Source organism: Silurus aristotelis (genome assembly GCF_946808225.1).
Source record: "Silurus aristotelis genome assembly, chromosome: 15".
Lineage (NCBI taxonomy): Eukaryota > Metazoa > Chordata > Actinopteri > Siluriformes > Siluridae > Silurus > Silurus aristotelis.
In genome coordinates, this window is record NC_139588.1 from 20,337,172 (window position 1) to 20,357,433 (window position 20,262).

The following is a 20,262-nucleotide window of genomic DNA, read 5'->3' on the forward strand; positions in this document are numbered from 1 at the left end:
GAACAGTGGTGAACCGGTGACAGGGTTATGGGCGGCCGAGGCTCATCGATGCATGTGAGGAGCGAAGGCTGGTCCATGTGGTTCGATCCAACAGACGAGCCCCTGTAGCTTACACTGCTGAAGAAGTTAATAGTTTCATGACTGTTTTGGCAGCAAAAGAGAGACAATATTAGGCAGGTGGTCATGCTAATATAGCTATTAAGCCATAAGCTAATTGTTAGGTTTCTTTTCTAGAATAAGTGTTAATTTAAGTGTTGCTGGAAGAAGTAAGTTCTTAAAGACTGTTAGAGATTATGTTTGACACTCAGATGTTTGAACATCAAATAGAAGATCCTTCCACCAGCTAGCTGCCATTTCTTCCTCATACTTTGAGATGTCGTGGGAGCATTGGAGCAGTGGTTGTGGATTCGTGGGAGCATGGTGCAGCGTGCGGTGCGATAAGTCCATGCTGGTCCATTTATCATTGTTCTAACCCACAGCTAGAAATGCAGCACTGACAACACCACTGGTCTTGGTTGGCAAATCATGGTTTATGGCCCAGAGCTACGTTTCCCATTAGCTACTTCACCTCCTTGTTTTATGTCAAATGAATGGTAGCACCTATTTCACCTTTTGATTAATTAGGACTAGGATTTGGTCTCACCATGCACCATGTTCAAAGTCTCACTGTACGTTTTTCTATGGTTGACAGAGTTAGATGTTGTCTTCGATTTATGCTCCAAGTTCTGGGTTTTAATAATTTTATGCTGTTTTATGTGTTTGGTTGTTGAATATTCAGTTTTTCAAACTCAGCCATATCACTTCCTACATTTTTAACATTAAAGAGAAGGATTTATAGAGTTTGATGGCCACTGGTAAGAAGAATCTCCTTTGTCGTTTTGTGGTTGTGTTCCATGGTCTTGGTCTGCGGTTGTCAAGGATACTAAGAAGTTTCCTCAGCCTTCTCCTCTAAGACACCAGAGACTCCAGCCCAACTTCCATGACTAATAAGCTTGTTGAGACTGTTGGCATTGGCTGTCTTCACCCAGCTACCCCCTGCACATTGTACCATCCTAACATACATTCTATTAAATAATCAAAACAATAGACTAATATAAACCAACACAACTGACCAGGCAGTTACTAAGGATGAACATATAACCTTTATAAATGCATCATGATCATGACTGCTATTCAGGATCATGTCATCAAACCTGGCCTTTGTTTGTCACATAAGCTTCATATCTGTTTGCTTGCACACACCGTTTAATGAGAATAATAAGATCCCAGTTGCACTGTAGACCCATTAGTCTTAAAAGTAAATTAAATTTAAGGTTTATATTTGTGTTATTAGATGCTAAATTGGTATCTGTTTAGACATTGTATAGGGATGTACTTCAATTGATGGAGAGCTTTCGATTGATTAATCCGTCATGATGGACACACGATTTGTTTTTCCATGCCTCGGGTTATCGTGAGTGAAGCTTAAGCTTTAAATTATCCGTCTTACAACACCACAGGTGCGATTTATATCACCGTTAATTCCTCCTGTGGAGAGACGCAGATCAAACCCGATGAAATTACATGATTGTTTTAAATGTTTTGTTTTAAATGTAAGGCATTTCTCATTTTTAAAGTTGATAAATTCTTAATTCTGATTTGTCAAAATAGGTGATTAAGGTATATAGTTCCAGGGTATAGTTGACATTCAAGTTCTTCCCAAAGGTATCTGTGCAGGACTCCCAAATTCTTCTACTTCAAATTTAATGCACTATATCTACATGAAGCTCTCTTTGCACACAGGGCATTGTCATGCTATAGCAGGTTTAAGTCTCGTTGGTTTCAGTAAAAAAGAAAATTGTAATTCCACAGCACACAAAGACAATTGTGTGCTTTAAAATCTTGGGGAACAACCACATATGGTTTGATGATCAGAAAAAGACATGCTTTTGGAAACTTTTGTTGCATCGGTGAGCTTATAACAATGTTAACATTTCTATATTAAGAACTTGTCATATAGTGGAACTACTGCAGCTTGTGAAGAATGTGTGGTATTGTTGATTTGGCAAAAAATTTTGTTTAAGTAAAGTGTTTATTTTATTTTAAAGGAGTCTTCAGTGTTACAGTCAGCACAATGCTTTACATTGTTTAGACATAGGAAAGGGGTTCCATTTTCTGTAAAATGCCAATTAACATGCAAAATAGCCAGTTGCTTTTTTCTAATTCCTATTTTCGAAAGAGATAAAATACTGAATATGTCTAATATAACACAAGGTATAAGAGAGGTTAACGTATGTAGATGTTTCACAAAGTTAAATGTCACATTCAATGTCAAATTGACATGCTGATTTTAGACAATGATCAACGTCAGGGTGGTAAATGTAAACAAACAAGCAGCAAAAAATATTTTATTCGTTTAAAATATTTTATTAGAGTATAAGAAATATAATATAAGAAGAGTATTTATCACTATATACATCTAAATCTAAAACCAGATGCATGGATATTCTTATTAAAACCTTCAATCATCTAAAGCTTTAAATTCTGACCATCATTCATGTATTCAGTGGTTCCAGTAAATGATTTATGAATAAATTATGCACAACATTTGCATCATATTAGCATACTTTTACATATGCATCTGCAACTATATAAATTTTTTTACCCCACGTTTATTCCAAATGTGTGAATAATAACGCACTGTAATGTGTAGAGACAAATTAACTCATTTGAAATCAGCCGAAAGAATAAAAAAATCTATTTGTCGTAATAAACTATAATATTGTACGTGTTGGTTGGATGTAGGGTGTTACGAGGCCTGCAGAGGGAGTCAGTGTTCACCTCTGTGGAACATCCATCTGTTCCTCAATGGCTCTCAAGCCACTTGGCGATATTGAAAGTACAGAGCACCTGGAATCCAAAAAACACCTGCGTGTGTTAGTGCCAATATATCACTCACCATGATATAAGTGGATAAACATCCTGTTTGTACTTCCTGAGTGCAGTAATTTGGATTTTCTGTAATAACACTACTGCCATTTAGCCATCTTTAAAAAATTAAATGCAAACTGGAAGCATTTACTATTTTGTGTACAATACAGGCAATTAAAGCTAAACAATCAGATGTGTATGTACTGCATTAATGAATTTGTTCTGTAAAATCCTTGATCGATGGTGGTATTGTTTCTCGTAACCCTAACCCTAGTACATCATTGTTATGTTTTGACCACACTAACATTTACCGTTCATGTTTCTGGAAATAATATAAAACACCGTTGTTGACACGTATCTGACCTTTGCATCATTTTTCTTTGCCATTTGGAGTGTAAGCAGCTATTAAAGCATAGTTTTAGACAGGACTGAGCAGGGAGCATTTGGAGTGTAAGCAGCTATTAAAGCATAGTTTTAGACAGGACTGAGCAGGGAAACTCCAAAGCTGGGGTCGGCCATGATACGGCACCCCTGGAGCCTTGGCCAATACCAATGCTTGGCAATACCGGGGCTTGAACCCCCAACCTTCCAAACAGTAACCCAGCACCTTAACCACTGAGCTACCACTCCCCTGATAACACGCCTACTATTATTATAAAGTGCATTTAAAACCCATTGCTATTAGTTCTAGTGAAGCTGTGAAGCAGTGTGCAACAGGCGATTGCTGTAAAGCCTTTTATAAGAATGGTGACAGTGTGAGTGCTGCACAAAGGAAATTTCGGCATCATAGGTGCGTCATTTCGAAGGAACATCTCAACACTGTGATGAAGCGTGTTGTGGAAGGAAGCGGTGAGGGCTCCTCACCATCGCAGCTCGACCAGCCTCGATATTCTATGGTGTGCCGGACATTTAACACCATCTGGGGACTGAACCGAAAAGAGCAGACGGGACACAAACTTCCCAGAATCACCAAATCCCAGTTCCAAAATTTCCCATTTCCCTTCACCACTTTGTATAACGTAATACATCACAGCATTGTATTATTTCATATAGCAAGAGGTGGAAAGAGTAATACGATATTCTACTCAAGTGAAAGTACTGTTACTTCCATTAAATTTTACTTAAGTACAAGTCAAGTTACTGGTCTAAAAGTCTACTTAAGTCAAAGTAATACCTATATTATTTAAAATGTACTAGGAGTAAAATTACCCAAGGTCCTTTTTTAAGGATGGTGGGAAGTGGGGGATTCTGGTGTAGTTAAAAAATGACGAGGGAATATAAATATCAATCTCGTTGTCTTTAATTATAGGGACACCTTCACAAATTAAAGTGCGATAACAACAAAAAAGCAAAAACAAAACCACTACAGCACAATATTTCAAAAACATACTTAAGTAAAATGACAAAAACAGCCATACTTTATGTTAAAAATAAAAAACACAGAAAACAGCATAGCAGATCACATGATACATCAGTGGGTCCAACAAACAATATTTTCCCTTATTATTAAAATACGTTCAGTAATTTTGTATATCAAGAGTATATTCTGTGGTCAAAACCAATTTAGTGTGGATGGAGTGGGCAAAATATGAACAGATGAACAGTTTCAGAATTGTGAATGTGTTCGTAGTGACACAGAATCCCTCTGGATCCATTTCCAAGTTTCTGGACTGGACTCATGAATCCAGATCTACTCCAGTCAGGACATTAGCCCACTCAATCTCCAAGCTAATAACAGCATCAGCTGCTCCTTGTTTCATTAACGCGACTCTCGATAAATTCTAACACACATGACTCTTGTAGTAACAGCTTGTCCGCATGCTTCCATTGTGTATTCGTAAGACTGCCTGCGATGGTAGCCAAAGTCTGCATGAGAGGCTGATTTTAATATGCACATGGATTCATTTTCCACCAGGGGTTAATACACTGCTGCTTTACAACATGTCTTAGTTTATTATCTGTGGTGATGAAGTGATGCTAAAATAAAAAATAATACGTGATAGCCACAAAAACATACAGACTTAAATTTGACCCCTGGAGAATTCCTTAAAGATTTGTTATGTGGTGTGTTTGTCAGATAGACTATATTGCCAAAGTATTGCGACACCTGACCTTTCCTGCTTTATATGGTTCTTTTCCAAACTGTTACAACAAAGCTGGAGGCACACAATTGTACAGGACGTCTTTAGATGCGGTATAATAACATTTTGCATTCACTTGAACTAGGAAACCCAAACCTGTTCCTGCATGGCGATGCCCCTGTGCACAAAGTGAGCTCCTTGAAGATCTGGTTTACATGGTTTGGAGATGAAGATCTTGAGTGGAATGCTGACTGCACCCCAGGTCTCCTCACCTACATCAGTACCTGCCTTTCATAACACCCTTGTGACTGATGAACACAAATATCCATAAGCACACTCCAAAATCTAGTGGAACATCTTCCCAGAAGAGTGGAGGGAATTATAAGAGCAAATTGGGACTAAATGTGGAATGCAATGATCAAAAATCACTTAACATACTTATGACCAGGTGACCCAATACTTTTGGCAATATAGTGTATATTGTCTTTAGGATTCCCTGGTGGTCTAGTGGTTAGGATGTGACGCTCTCACCACTGTGGCCCGGGTTCGATCCCCGGTCAGGGAACCGACCCCAGCCATTAAGGTTGCACAAGCCTTAGTGCCGGTCCCAAGCCCGGATAAATAAGGAGGGTTGCGTTAGGAAGGGCATCCAGCGTAAAAACATGTGACAAATCAAACATGCGGATGATCCGCTGTGGCGACCCCTAATGGGAGAAGCCGAAAGAATATCAAAATCTGTTCCTTGATGCTTATCGTGGCGTTAGATTATATATCTTGTTGACGCTAATACCGAATTAAACATGCCTGAGAATGCAACTGTGGTGCACTGCTTTACGGACCCCCTTCCAGCAAATTACCGCAAGGTTTACACACTGATGCTCCCAGAAGAAAAAATCCTTTTCTTACGATTTGGGCCTCAAGACTTACTTATAAGAAGCAATACATAATTCAAAAATATATTACTGCCTTGTTTTAGGGTTCATGTTTTCTTTTTCTACATTGTTAATGAGGAATAATATTAGCATTTGTACAATTGATTGAAAATTTCACTGGCTTCTGTCCAACACCAAGATATCATCAGATCTACATAAGATCCCAATGCTTTGTTCAAACAGCAGAAATTCTCACCAGTCACATAGTTCCAAGGCATGGAATACTATACTATACTATAGAACAATGATTTAAAGCTCTATGTACATAGCATTCTATGTTTACAACTATCAAGATTAGCTCCCTTGACTGACTTGATTAAAGGGCAACAACTATTCCCTATTAATTCGGAGCCATTAGTGTTTATTTATTGGCTAGATATAAGAGAATGGTTCTTGCTTGTATTTAGTTTTGCAGAGAGATTTAAAATCTGTTCAAGTGCCCAATGAGTGTGCTTTTTTGCCACATTTTTAATTTGGGTTGGTGCCTAATTTGCTAATTTGTTACAGGGAAAATGAGCGCACACTTCTATGTATCTTCATCTTTTTTTAAAACAAGGCAAGTTAACAGTAAGTAATAATACCAGAGAAAGTCAATACGATGGAAAAATCTGTGAAGGTTCTGCCTGCAGCTAAATAGGGATGTGGTGGATTGGTGGTTAAGGCATCGGCCCATGGATCTGACGGTCCTGAGGATCTACTACACAGCTGAAGACCTACTAGAGAAGAAGTGCTGGCTCATGTTTAGAAAACAATAGTTGCACCCTGCAAATAAAGTCATCTTGGAATGTTCAAATATCTTAAATGCAAAAAAGATATTTTTTGCTTTTTTTTTCCTTTGCTATTATTTTTTCTTATTATAAGATTGCAATATGCCAAATAATGAAAGAGAATTAAACCAATTTTAAGTTCAAGTTCAAGATTTGTTTTTGGCACAAACCTATTTATATTCAGAATACAGCTTGCAGTGAAATGTAAAACATGTTAAATATAAATTTTCTAGTTTTCATTTTGCATTTTGCAAATAACATTATTTCAATGGAAAATATTGATCTGCCAATAGAAAAAGACTTCATGCTTCAAATAAAAAAAATATAAAAATCCTTGTGATAAGTTTCATAGTCTTACATATGTTTTATTGTAATCCAGTTATAGGAAATATTTGATGCATTTAACTAGATTTTTTTTTATATATTAATAAATATTATATTTTATTTTTATATCTATTTTTATAAGCATTTTTCTGGCTTTCAATCTAATTAGGGTCTATCCCAAGCTACTTTGCTGAAACTACTCTGAACTTCTTTACAGAAGTGCATTGCATTTAAAAAGCGAAAAAAAAAATCACAGAAAGGATCTAATAATTATGACTTACTATCTCAAAATTATGAGTTAGTAAGTCATAATTATGAGATATTAAGTCATTATTATGTGATATTAAGTAATAATCATGATATACTACTACAGGATCTCATAATTATGAGATACTAAGTCATAGTTATGAGATATTAAGTATGCAAATGTCTTCTTGCCTACTGAAAGATCTTCTGTATACCAGTGTGATTCTAAGTGTATGCGGGACTGAAGTAAGATTTCTGGAAAATTATTCACGCTTGGTGGACTATGCAGCAGAAATACCCTGAGCTGAAGGTAATAATTTCATTCTAAAATCAAACTCCAAACTCAAGATCAAGATAAACACTCAGGACTTCCAATGAGGGAATATGGCTTTTCATGTGTGCGTAATCGAATACAGAAAAAACAGAATATGAGGGGGGGGGGGGGGTTGCCTGTCTTGTGTGGATTTAAAATCTCGCTTTGTCACTTAATCATTTCTTAATATGAATCTTTCAGTCCCAATCTATGAAATTCTCCCTAATTGCACCCTGAAACCATTTAAATTTTACTTCTAATACAGCGAAAAAATAATACGTTGATGCAGAAATCTCAACGATTTGCTTCAGGCTGACTTTCTCAAAGCATTCCAATTTAAAAATCACACTGAACATTGTCTCCATCACGTTACAATGCTTTGGGGAAACTAGGTTCTGTTTGCGAATGATGACTCCATCGGTTTTCATGATAATGTGTCATGTGTATCATTTTGTTCCTGTGTGCATTTACAACATTCCGAGCACAGCTTTCTCTTATAGCCTGTTTTTCTTTAATGGTTTAGCTTAAATAAGCATGCTAACATGCTTAAATCTTACAGCTGTTTTAAGTGCGAGTGCCTGAGGACAAACAGGATTGCGCCTGGTTAATGCTTTAATCTGCTTGTGTGATGGCATCTAAAATGGAGTCTACACATTGGACTGATAGTGTATAATTAAAGAATTATAGTAATTATGAGATGATTTAATTATGACCAGAAAATATGGAACTAGGATGTGATTATATATGCTCATATCAGTATATTCTGAAATGCTGTAGTTATTTCATTAAAGGTATAAATATAGCAGGTCTGTTATGCAGTCCGGGGCATTTATTTGACATGGTTTTTCTGTTATTTACTGGGAAATTCACCACAAATCAAGTGGCAAGTGACTTTCATGATGACTTCACACAAAACTATAAGGAATAAGGGCTCACTCAGTGGGGATAAATTGATTTAATTTATATCCAGGACCTTGCTATCAGAATTTTACCTGAGATGTTGTATGGTTTAGAGACAGTGGCATTGAGTAAAAGACAGGAGGTGGAGCTGGAGGTAGCAGAGCTGAAGATGTTGAGGTTTTTGTTAGGAGTGATGACGATGGACAGGATTAGAAATGATCTAGGGCATCTAGGACCTTTTGGGAACAAAGTGAGAGAGGCTCGATTGAGATGGTTTGGACAAGTGCAGAGGAGGGACATGGGGTATATCAGAAGGAGAATGCTGAGGATGGAGACACCAGGAAGGAGGAGGAGAGGAAGACCAAGGAGGTTCATGAATGTGGTGAGGGAAGACATGCAGGTAGTTGGTTTAAAAGAGGCAGATGTAGAGGACAGGGGGGTATGGAGACGAATGATGATACGCTGTCGAGAGAAAAAGAAGAAGGATTTATTAAAGATATATAGTGGTTAGGATGCGGCGCTCTCACCGCTGCGGCCCGGGTTTGATTCACAGTCACGGAACCAATCCCAGCCACTCTAAGTGCTAGTCCCAAGCCCGGATAAATAGGGAGGGTTGCGTTAGGAAGGGCATCCAGCGTAAAAATATGTGCCAAATCAAACATGCGGATGGTCCGCTGTGGCGACCCCTAACGGGAGAAGCCGAAAGAAAGTTTATATATATATATATATATATATATAAAAGCCTATATTGTTCATTTACTTTACTGTCCTGAAACTCATGATAAAGGTAATCCTTTTATCATTTGGCGAATTTTTTAATCCCTCTACACCGAAGCAAAACAAAGTTGAATTACTTAAACTGCACATCTGAAACAGGAAGTCACGCCATGCACAGCGAGGGATTGTTATTCTCAGAACCTTTTGCAATAATATTCGGAAATAATAATAAAGAAAGCAACTGTTTCACTGTATAATTTCGACTGACTCAGCTATAGGGCATATAGTTTTATAGGAACTATAGTTGTTTTCAGTGAACTTGTAATTCCATTGTGGTAACTAAAAGTGCTTTAATAACCAAGTGAATTTCAATTCAATAATCCTGTTATTCACAGAAAAAAGAAAAAGAAAAAGAAATACCAATTCCAAGCCCATGAGCACCCTTCTGTAAATCCCTATTAGTTTCAGGGCTGACTGTGCTTCGAGTTTTCCATTAAGCAGCTCTGAAGCTCTCTCACACTGCTATCATATGTCTGATTATCAAACTCATTCTACAGGGAAGTATTTAAAGTTTGGAAAGAGTCTGTCTGTCTGTCTGTCTGTCTGTCTGTCTGTCTGTCTGTCTGTCTGTCTGTCTGTCTGTCTGTCTGTCTGTCTGTCTATCTATCTATCTATCTATCTATCTATCTATCTATCTATCTATCTATCTATCTATCTATCTATCTATCTATCTATCCATCCATCCATCCATCCATCCATCCATCCATCCATCCATCCATCCACCCACCCAAATCCATCCATCCATCCATCCATCCATCCATCCATCCATCCATCCATCCATCTATCTATCTATCTATCTATCTATCTATCTATCTATCTATCTATCTATCTATCTATCTATCTATCTATCTATCTATCTATATATCTATCTATCTATCTATCTATCTATCTATCTATCTATCTATCTATCTATCTCAGGGTCTTTCACAATGGCATGGCTATTGGAGACCGATTGACTGGTTTGAGTTTCTCAGAAACTGATTAAATCCTCAAACATCAATTCAACATAAACATCCAGTTATGTGGGCAAAAAAAAACAGAACAGGGGAGATTGGTTTTTACTGACAGGAAGGCCATGGACAAAAAAAGTAAGCAGAAAATTAAACTGGATTTTTAAAGACTGGGGAACAAGCAATGTATTTCCAGTTTTCTTTTGTTTTAGATAGTAAGAGTGGATTCTAATGTGATCTTCTGTTGATGTTGCTTAACCATCTCAAGGTTTGACCTTTTGTGAACAACTTCCAGCACCACCACTGGTGGGCCCTTGAGCAAATCCCTTAACCACCACCTGCTCAGTTGTAAAATGCTCTAGATAAGGGCATCTACCAAATGCCATAACTCTAATAAGTTGTGTAATGTATGAGCATAGTTCTGCCAGGAGGTTGAGGCTTCACCATAGATAGGGCTTAAAAATATTCAAGAGCTTTAATTGTTCTGTATGAAGGAATGGGTGAAGTCATAATACATTGCAAGAAGACATTTGCTGCTGTTAATCTTTCCAATAATTGTGAAAACAAAAAATTTTGTATTAAAAAAAATCTATACGATGTCTGAAAATCTATACGATGTATATTAAAAAATATGATAAATTAAACGTGCTGTATCTGTTCTCTTGCTTTAAAAAAAAAAAAACCTAACTAATGTTTAATGAGTCTGAACTAGGGAAGCCAGTTTGCTTTGATGAAGCTCTCTGAAGCCCACTAGGATCTGCTTGTCCTCCTTTGAAGCATGCTCTAAGAGCTGAAACATTCATTCAGCTGAGCTTGAAAGTTAAAATGTCTAAAAGTTTTAATATAACCCAGCTGTTCAGGAGAATCGTGTAGAAAGAAAGTTCATATCATTTCAATGAATTGGACTCATACTATATTTTGGAGGTTTACTAAAGGTATAGAAGAAGACGAGAGCCTTTATTTGTCACATGTATATATTCTAGTGAAATTCTTTTCTTTTCATATCCAAGCACCTTTTTTTTTAAGAATCTGTCTTTAGAGTGCAGGGTCAGCCATGATATAGCACCCCTGGAGCACAGAGGTTTGTTGGCCTTGCTCAAGGGCCCAAGAGCTGCACAGCATGGTTTGAACCCCCCGACCTGCTGATCAGTAACCCAGAGCTGCCATCTTCCTTAAATATTTTCATAACCCAGCTTGTCAGGAACCTGGATTCAGAGCAAAGGTTTAGCCATGGTACGTCAAAAGCGCAACTGTGGTAGATTAATGGTGCTTAAACCCTCAACTCTATGAACAGTAACCCAGAGTCTGAACCACAGAACCACACTACCTGTCTACACACCTCATTCAGCTTCTTAACTAATCACAAAAGGCCTTTATATTGAATTTTCAATCAACTATAAAGCTGTAGCTCACAAGAACCTAAGTTTGACACACAATAAACCTTTTAGGTTATGTTACCTAACATATATAAAATATACAAATTAACATTTACTGTGCTTTGTGGAGAGAATGATATCTGAGACATTAAAATGCATCCCAACCTGCCCATAATGAAAAAAGCTTTTGGGGAAGACCAAAAATACATATACATCTCAGACCTTTTTAGACAGGAATCAATAATGGTTAAGTGTCTTTTAGTCAGCACTTTGGATTCAAGCCTTTTTAAAGCCGTCTTTTCTTATCCATCCTGAATTCGCTTAGGTCTTCCAAACCCAACAAAGAAAGCATTAGATAAATAGGATGAAAAATGCAGGATGGCTGAAATGAACGAGAACAAATTTCGTCTCGTTTCATTTTATTTAAATTTATAGGAACATAGTTCTATAAGAGCTAATGGAGAAAATCTAGTTCCACTTTTCTCCACAGTTTAACCCCCAATCCTAAGAAAGAAAGAAAGAAAGAAAGAAAGAAAGAAAGAAAGAAAGAAAGAAAGAAAGAAAGAAAGAAAGAAAGAAAGAAAGAAAGAAAGAAAGAAAGAAAGAAAGAAAGAAAGATCTGATAAGTATGGTAATCAGTGATTCTTTTACTGTAGTGAGGTTAATGGATCTGGAATCTCAGGAACACAGTATAATTTGGGAAAAACCCCTGATTGGGTTGCCAGTTCATCACAGAGTTTCACACATTTATTTACAGCTTGGTGCAGTTCTCTGTTATCTATACTGTTTGTGCACAGGATGCGAGCGAGCTGTTGGTGTGGAGTGGTAACTAAACATCCCTGAGAAAACCCTTGCCGACTATTTGCAAAACTAATTGTAAAAAACAAGCTCAGAATCAGAATAAGATCTCTGGACCTGTGCAGTGGCAATGCCTTACATTCTTTCGGAACCATGCAGAATATTAGACTTCTAATTCCACCATGGGCTCAAAAAAAAAAAAAAAAAAAGGTTTTGAAATTCATTGAACACATTCACCCATAATGATCAGAGTTCCCATAGTGTTTGCTCTTTGGTGAGATCTTGTTCTATACATTAAATCAGTGAACTTATTGATTAGATCTAATCATTTGTTCGGCTAATGCTTTGCTGATGATACACTAGTGTAATTCCTTTCCTCCATCCACCGCTCAAGTCACACAGACTGCCATTCTAATACCTCTGCCTGGACAAAACAGACCCATTATTTAAAACTCAGTATTGATAAAACACCATTTATGATACATTCAGCACTTGCAGCAGTGTGGAGTATTTTTGTTTTTGTTTGTAGTTAGTTGAGTACAGCTTGAATCGGTGGTGGATAGTAACCACGTAAATGTGATTCATTACTGCACTTAAGTAGCTTTTATGCGTATTTGTATTTTACTGAAGTATTTCTTCACAACATTTCAAAAGCAAACATCTTTTTACTCAACAACATTTTGTAAAATCAGTTGTTTGTTTTTATTCATAAGTGGATAAAAACTTAACTGGTCAAACATGATTGGCGCTTGGTGGCGTCTACTTATCACCAACATACAGTTCAGCGTTTTAAGAGGAATAAATGATGGAGAAACTCCTGACTCGAACTCACCACAGCACCCATGGCCTTAATTACACAATTTATTTTTAAATAGTTTGAAAAGAAGGTTTTGCTTATGATCATTTGAATAGATATCAATCAGTGGTTGACTCATTAATATCGTTCTATTATCGGATTGATGTGCTGAGAGTAACAGAGTCTTTTCACATAATCTGAGTTGATTAAGCAAAGAGTCATGTGACAAAAATCATAAAAGGAACATTAAAGCCGTAATAAATCCTAGTATTTCAGATACTTAAGCACTTTTGTATTTTTGCTTAAATGGAGCACTTTTACTGGAGTCATATTTTACCAATGAATCTCTACATGATTTGTCATGACTTCGTCCACCACTGGCTTGAACAGACACTTTTTTAAACAAATACCACAACAAACACCTCGCCATCACCAGACAATTTTCTGGTAATAAAATCCAAATTAAGTACTGATTTCTGCATAAGGTGTATTAAAATATTCAAGTTGTTCTAGAATGTTTGTAGCATACGTATGCAAAATTTGCAATTCATACCATAGTTGAAGATCTAATGGCACAGCTTTCATAATTCCTATTTGTAATTATATGATTCTGTTCACTCAGTTGACTCCAGAAGAAAGTATACTTAAATATACAGAGAGTAGACTTGCATCATGCACAGGAGTACATCCTTTTTAAATGTAAAGAGGTTGGCAAGAAAATCTGCATTACTAAGTCTATGGATCTCTTCCAAAAAAAAAAAAAGAAGGGAAATAGCCTCTTGAAACAGGCATTATGGTTGTTTGCATTGGTCTTGGTGGTCAGGCAGGAGGTCTGTTTTTGGAATAACTTCTGGGTTTACTGGTCAGTCAATGTTTTAATTATTTGCAGTCTTGCTTGGTTTGCTTATAGTTCTAAAGCACATCAGATTACAAAGCTGTTTAAGATGATTAGAAGCTGTTGCTTCTCTGAAACAACTAGGTATAATGACCTATATACTATATATCTATATCTACAGTATATGCTATATACAGTGATGCCCTGCTGGTCAATTCTGACTGGAGCTACATTCTATAGAAGGAAGATTTGGGAAAGTGGAAGCTCTGAAGGTCACTCATGGGGCCATTGAGCAAGATACTTAGCCCTCTGTGCTCCAATGCTGCTGTAACATCTCTGACCCTAGCTTCCTAACATTGCTAATATATGTGAAGAAAGATTTCACTGTGCTTTAGTGTACATGTGACAAGTTGAAAACACTTTTATTTCTTACTTGACTTCTCCTGGAATATGTGGTTGTTTCCCAAACTGTTACCAACAATTCGGAGGCACATTATATATGCGGTGGCATAAACTCTTACCTTCACTTGATATACAGTGGACCAGTGGTCCCCAAATTGTTTTGCGCCAAGGACCGGATTAATGTCTGACAATATTTTATATTTGTGGTGTATAAATTCAACAAAAATGGAATGATACGACCGGCATAAAAACTGGTATTTTCATTTTGCTAGCTTGGGGGTTTGAATTTAGTGGTAATGTATTATGTGTTAGCGGCCGGAGCAGCCCCTTTAAGAAGGTAGCGGATGGAGGTAAGACATGTGACCAAGGCATCTTGACATGCATCAAGAGTGAGTCATAGACAGATGTGGTGGAGAGAATCCGGTCATTTTCCAAAATAAACATCGTTCAGAATCAGATCATTAATAAATGGAAATATTGTAAGTTATGTATTCTTGCTGTGCGGCCCGCTACCAATTGACCGGGGGTTGGGGACCACTGCAGCAGACAACCCAAAAGTGTTTAAGCAAGACAGTGACTCTTTGCACAAAGTCAGCTCCATGACCATATGCTTTACGTGTTGAAGTGGAAGATCTTGAATGGCCTGCTTGAATGGTCTGTCCTCTGACCTTTGGGATGAATGTGAACACTGATATCAGTTCCTGGCTTTACTAAAAAGCTGAATGGGCACAAATTTCCACAAGCACACTCCAAAATCTAATTGAACATCTTCCCAGAAGGCTGGAGGTTATTATAAGAGCAAATAGGGACTAAATGGGGACATTTTCCATATAGTGTATAACGTCACACTGGATGGAGAACCCAATGGTAGATCTAGAACCTGTTGGAAAGATTATATCTCATGGATCACTTGTGAAAAAATCTTTGAAAAGAGTGACTTCAAGTCCATTAGAAATAGCTAGAATCTCTAATCAGGGACTGAGAAGTCTGCACTGGCTTTCTCAGCCTGTTGCCATCGCAACCCCCACTAGGAAAAGTGAAAAGAAAACTGAATAACGAAGGAGTTCTTTATGAGTTTCGGATTATTTAGTTCATGTACACACTACAAGATTCTGCTCACATACTATCACAGTTTCAGCTTCACCAGAGCAAAAAAGGATGGTGATGCATTAGCAGCTTTAAAAATAAAAAGGAAAAGAATCATAGCTTTTGGTGATTTGCCTAACATGATCATTTCTGTGCATATCTGATTCTTTAGACATTGTAGGCTAAGTTTAATAAATATGTAGCGCACAGCTACATTAAAGTTTCAGGGAAGCTCTTGTGGGACAAGACATTTATGCTGGGCCGTGATGAAGAGCTTCAATACAGACAGAACTATGGGAGCCTTGTGGGATGTAAAGGCTCGGTTAGTTTTATGTGCACGCTTTTGTATGTTTAACACCAGGTTATAGGGTTCTGCAGGGAACAATCACTCATTTTAACAGTAGTGACAATTGGTTTTTATTGTGCTCTTGTTGTGTTCTAGAAAGGGGATTTGATAAAACTTGTTGATCAGGGCTTCTTCAACAAATGACATTGGTTTTTGCTTTTGGTTTAACATAACGAGATGATGATGGAGCGACTGGCAACTCTTGCTCAGTCCTCTGCAGTTTTCAAGAAACCTGCCTCTCAAGCTGAACTGACAGTCAGCATCGCAATCACAAACTTATCCAGCTATGAAATTGCACCCAGCTCACAAGCTGGAAAAAAACGCAAACACACTCATGGTTGCTATCCTTCTGTGCACAGATTCCAGGAGATAGATCAGACAGCCATAATGAACTATGGTAAATAACTTCACACTAAAAAAAAAAAAATTTTTTTGTATCTTGTGCATCTCCAGACAGGTTTATTTTTTAGTTAACGTGTCTCTGAGTCTGTTTAAAAGTATTAGAAAAAAAAAAGAAGGGTAAAAACGTGGCATGGGCAGTCACACCGTATCTTAAATGCATATAGATGAAACTCGAGCTCCAGCAATTCATTATACCATATATTGCATTTTTTCTTGGGGGTCATCTAGCAGACATACAATAGTGTCAGGTTTTTTAGGTTTCACGTAATGTGGATTTAATAGCTGTTTTTTTTTTTTATTTCGCAATGACTGATGAAGGTGGAACAAATTTATTTGATCGCAGATAGATGGACTTTTCAAGAGCAGCTGGATCGTGAGGAAAAGTCGGCCGAAACAGTTGAAAACAGTTGCTAAGCTTTTTCACTGACCATTTAAATATTTGTGTTTTTTCCTGCAGATTTTGCAAAACACACACAACTTGAGCCTTCATCTCAAATCCCGGTGAAAACTATACTTCATGGGAAAAAAATGCACAAAAATGCAAAACCCAAAAAACTGGGCTCATTTTATAAGATTAATATTGATGCTTCTGCTATTGGGTGGTGGTGTGGGTACGTGGGTGGTGCAGCTGTGGCTGCAGTGAAAGGAGACTTTTTGAATTGTGTTCACTGGATTTCTTGCTTTAGTAATGGAATTCATTCTCACTGTATGAGAGAAAAAAAAAAAATGGTTCCTTTCGGTTTTTGTGCATCTGCAGAAAGGTTTTTTTTCCCCTGTATTTTTTTTTTGCATTACTGCACTAATAGGCATAATGACATGTTTATTCAAAAACAAGAGAATGGGCAGTCGCACTATATCCTAAATCCATATACATGGAACGAGAGCTCCAGCAATTAATTATAGAATCTAATGCATTTTGTTTGCGATGTCTCATTTGTTCCCTTTAATTCCAAATGCAGTTATAAATTTGGTCATTATACTTAGTCGGCTGACTGCGTTTTGTGTAATCACAGTCTAATGTAATCTAATCTAGTCGAATATAATCAAATCTACATGGCAATTTAAAAATTAATTGACACTCATCGTTCCCTCTGGTTTTGTCTGCTGGTTGTTTTCCATTTGATCGTTTTAAATCTTTTCAATTCAGCTTTATTTGTAGATCGTTTTCATTTGACATTGTCCCAAAGCAGCTTTTTTAGAGATCGAGAAGTTGCAATATGTATTAATTTAGTGTATAAATGTATTTTTTAGTGTGTGTTCTTTATAATTTATCCATAATGAGAGAATCAGTCGTGACAGGACAAGGAAAATCTTCATGGGATGGTATGAGGAAGAAACCCGGAGAGGAACCAGACTCCATATGTCTTTTGAAATTTGTATTTTAAATAAACCCCAATTTTGGATCCTGTCACGAGTTTCAGATATAAATGCAACTAACAGCACACCTGCAGTGCAAGTGCTTTCTGTGTAGCTGATAATAAGTGTGTGTGTGTGTGTGTGTGTGTGTGTGTGTGTGTGTGTGTGTGTGTGTGTGTGTGTGTGTTAAAATAAAAGGTGTCGGTATGACCTGTAATATGTTTGTTAAATTTAACTGCAGGTGTTTTCCAAGTGAAGAAAAATACCATAGGACACAAACATTTTTGACTTTTTCTATAATATGCCAATCTAAAAAAAAAAGATTTTTTTGAACTACGGTGTTTTTTGTTCACAGGAACATTTTGGTGTCATTACAAACTAAATGGATTATATTTGTATCCTACACATTATGCCATGTTGTGTTTCTTTTTCCTCTACTTCTTCTTTTTCTTTCGGCTGCTTCAGTAATGACATTCATTCTCACTGTATGAGATACTTGTCTTGATATCAGCACTTTGTTATACTGTGATTCTCTATAATATTGATGGTTTCTATATTTGTAGTTAAGTAAAAAATATAATAAAAAAATGTACGTATGAGATGAGCATGACATTTATAGTGTAAGTTTTGAGGAAATCACACTTAGCTAGCAGTATTTTAGACATATTTCCCTCTTTTAGGCAGACTGACTTTTTCATCTTATATCTTAAAAGATAAGCTTAGACCAGATTGAGAGTCAGATAAAAATGATCCTTTTCAGAAATCAACTACAACAAAACCACGTAAATGTCATTTATTTAAAGCCTCTGTACTCATTGAAAGCAAGCATTTAGATACGAAACTGTTTGGCACCGAACATTTTGCTTCTCAACTGTAATCTTCTTTTCAAGCAACAAAATCCTCGAAGCTTGGGAATAGTCACGTTTCACAAATGTACAGGATTTAGTCCTGATCTCAGTCTTGTTTACGGTTAAGCGTTCGTACTGTACCAGGCCGAGCTGTTTGAGTTATTATTCATTTATAATGCAAAAAAGTCATTTGCATTGTACAGGAATGATTCAGTCGGGGTGTTAAGGGAGCACTGATTTGCATCCATGGCTGGATTGCTGCAGTAATATCACTTCCACACTAGACTCGTTCTAATCTCCAATTTATTTAATTACCGAGCAGTTTCTATTTCCTTTCTGTGTTAGCGTGTGCAGTGGCGGATGCTGCCATGTAGCCGCGCACGAAACCCTTCGCATTCCGACATAGATGGATGCGCTGAACTCTGTGACTTTTAATATGTGAGAGGCTTAGCAGGGAGGCAGCCATATAATAATGCACAATCATTCCCATTTCTTCTTTTTTACGGATCCGTGTCTTTGAGCTTGAGTGAATTTCTTTTTTCACAATTTTTACATTTTGGCAGATGTCCTTAGTCAGAGCGACTCGCAACCGAGCCGCTTGAGGGTTGAGGGCCTTGTTCGAAGAACCCAGCGGCAGATTGGTGCGGCTGGGATTTAAAATTGTGACCTTCTGAGCCAATGCATTATCCACCGAACCAACACTTTTACGGGTATGCAGCTAGAATGTTCATGCTTACAGAGGTCTATCCTTCTCTTTCTTTCTTGTTTTTTTCACAGGTGTAATGAGAACCTGGAATCATACTTGAGTAAAAGTGTAGATACCTTATTGCAAAACTATTATTGTAATTTTGGAATGGGTTAAAAGTAACTAATTCCAATATGATGAATAAAAGTCTAAAAGAGTATCTGATTTAAACAGTACTTGAGAATTTGACTTGTATTGAATGTACATGTAGCAATCACAATTATGACACGTTAGAGAGGTTTTATTTTGTCAATTGTACACCTCAACACTGCATTACCATCAACACAACAGTCAGAATGAAACAATGATCAAATGAAGCTGGTCAAAAAAAAAAGTATTAAAGCAATTTTTTAAAAAAGGGATCTTCAATTAACAAATTTAATGACAGTATCAAGTCATAAAGGAGAAGAACAATTTACCGTATTTTTCGGACTATAAGCTGCTACTTTTTCCCCACGTTTTGAACCCCGCGGCTTGAACAACGAAGCGGCTAATTTATGAATTTTTTCTGGGTTTTTCCCAGTTTCACAAACTTCAAGCCAAAAAACTGAACCCCATAACATTAGACCAATACAATTTCCGAACGGAAACCAAAAAACGCACCTCACCTGTGTTCTGAGCTGCACGGCATCGGGAGAAAAAACTTCCACCGGTGGTGATTTTTAAACGCACGACGATGCCAAAAGATAAACTCCCTCCGGAAAGAATAGTTGTGAAAGGAAGGAGGAAGACAGTGAACAATGACTTTCTTGGTCGGCTACTGTTTAGATACAAGCCGTTGTAACGCGTTGAGTCTGGGTGAAGGGAGAGCTCGCTAACTCCAGTTGCAACAGAAATCATATAAGCACAGACAGGTTTCCAAAACTCGTGCTTTTTTATTTTTCTTGGCAACAGCGTTACGGGTTAGTCAAAGAAACTTAGAAACAAGCATCAAAAAATGATAAGGACATATTCCTCGGTCTTGCACACATGCAGTAATACCGGAAAATACTGCTATGCTCCTAAAGGAAGCGCAACATGTTACACCCGTTACACCGTGTAACAGACACTGTCTTTTGTTAAAGCCTGTGTA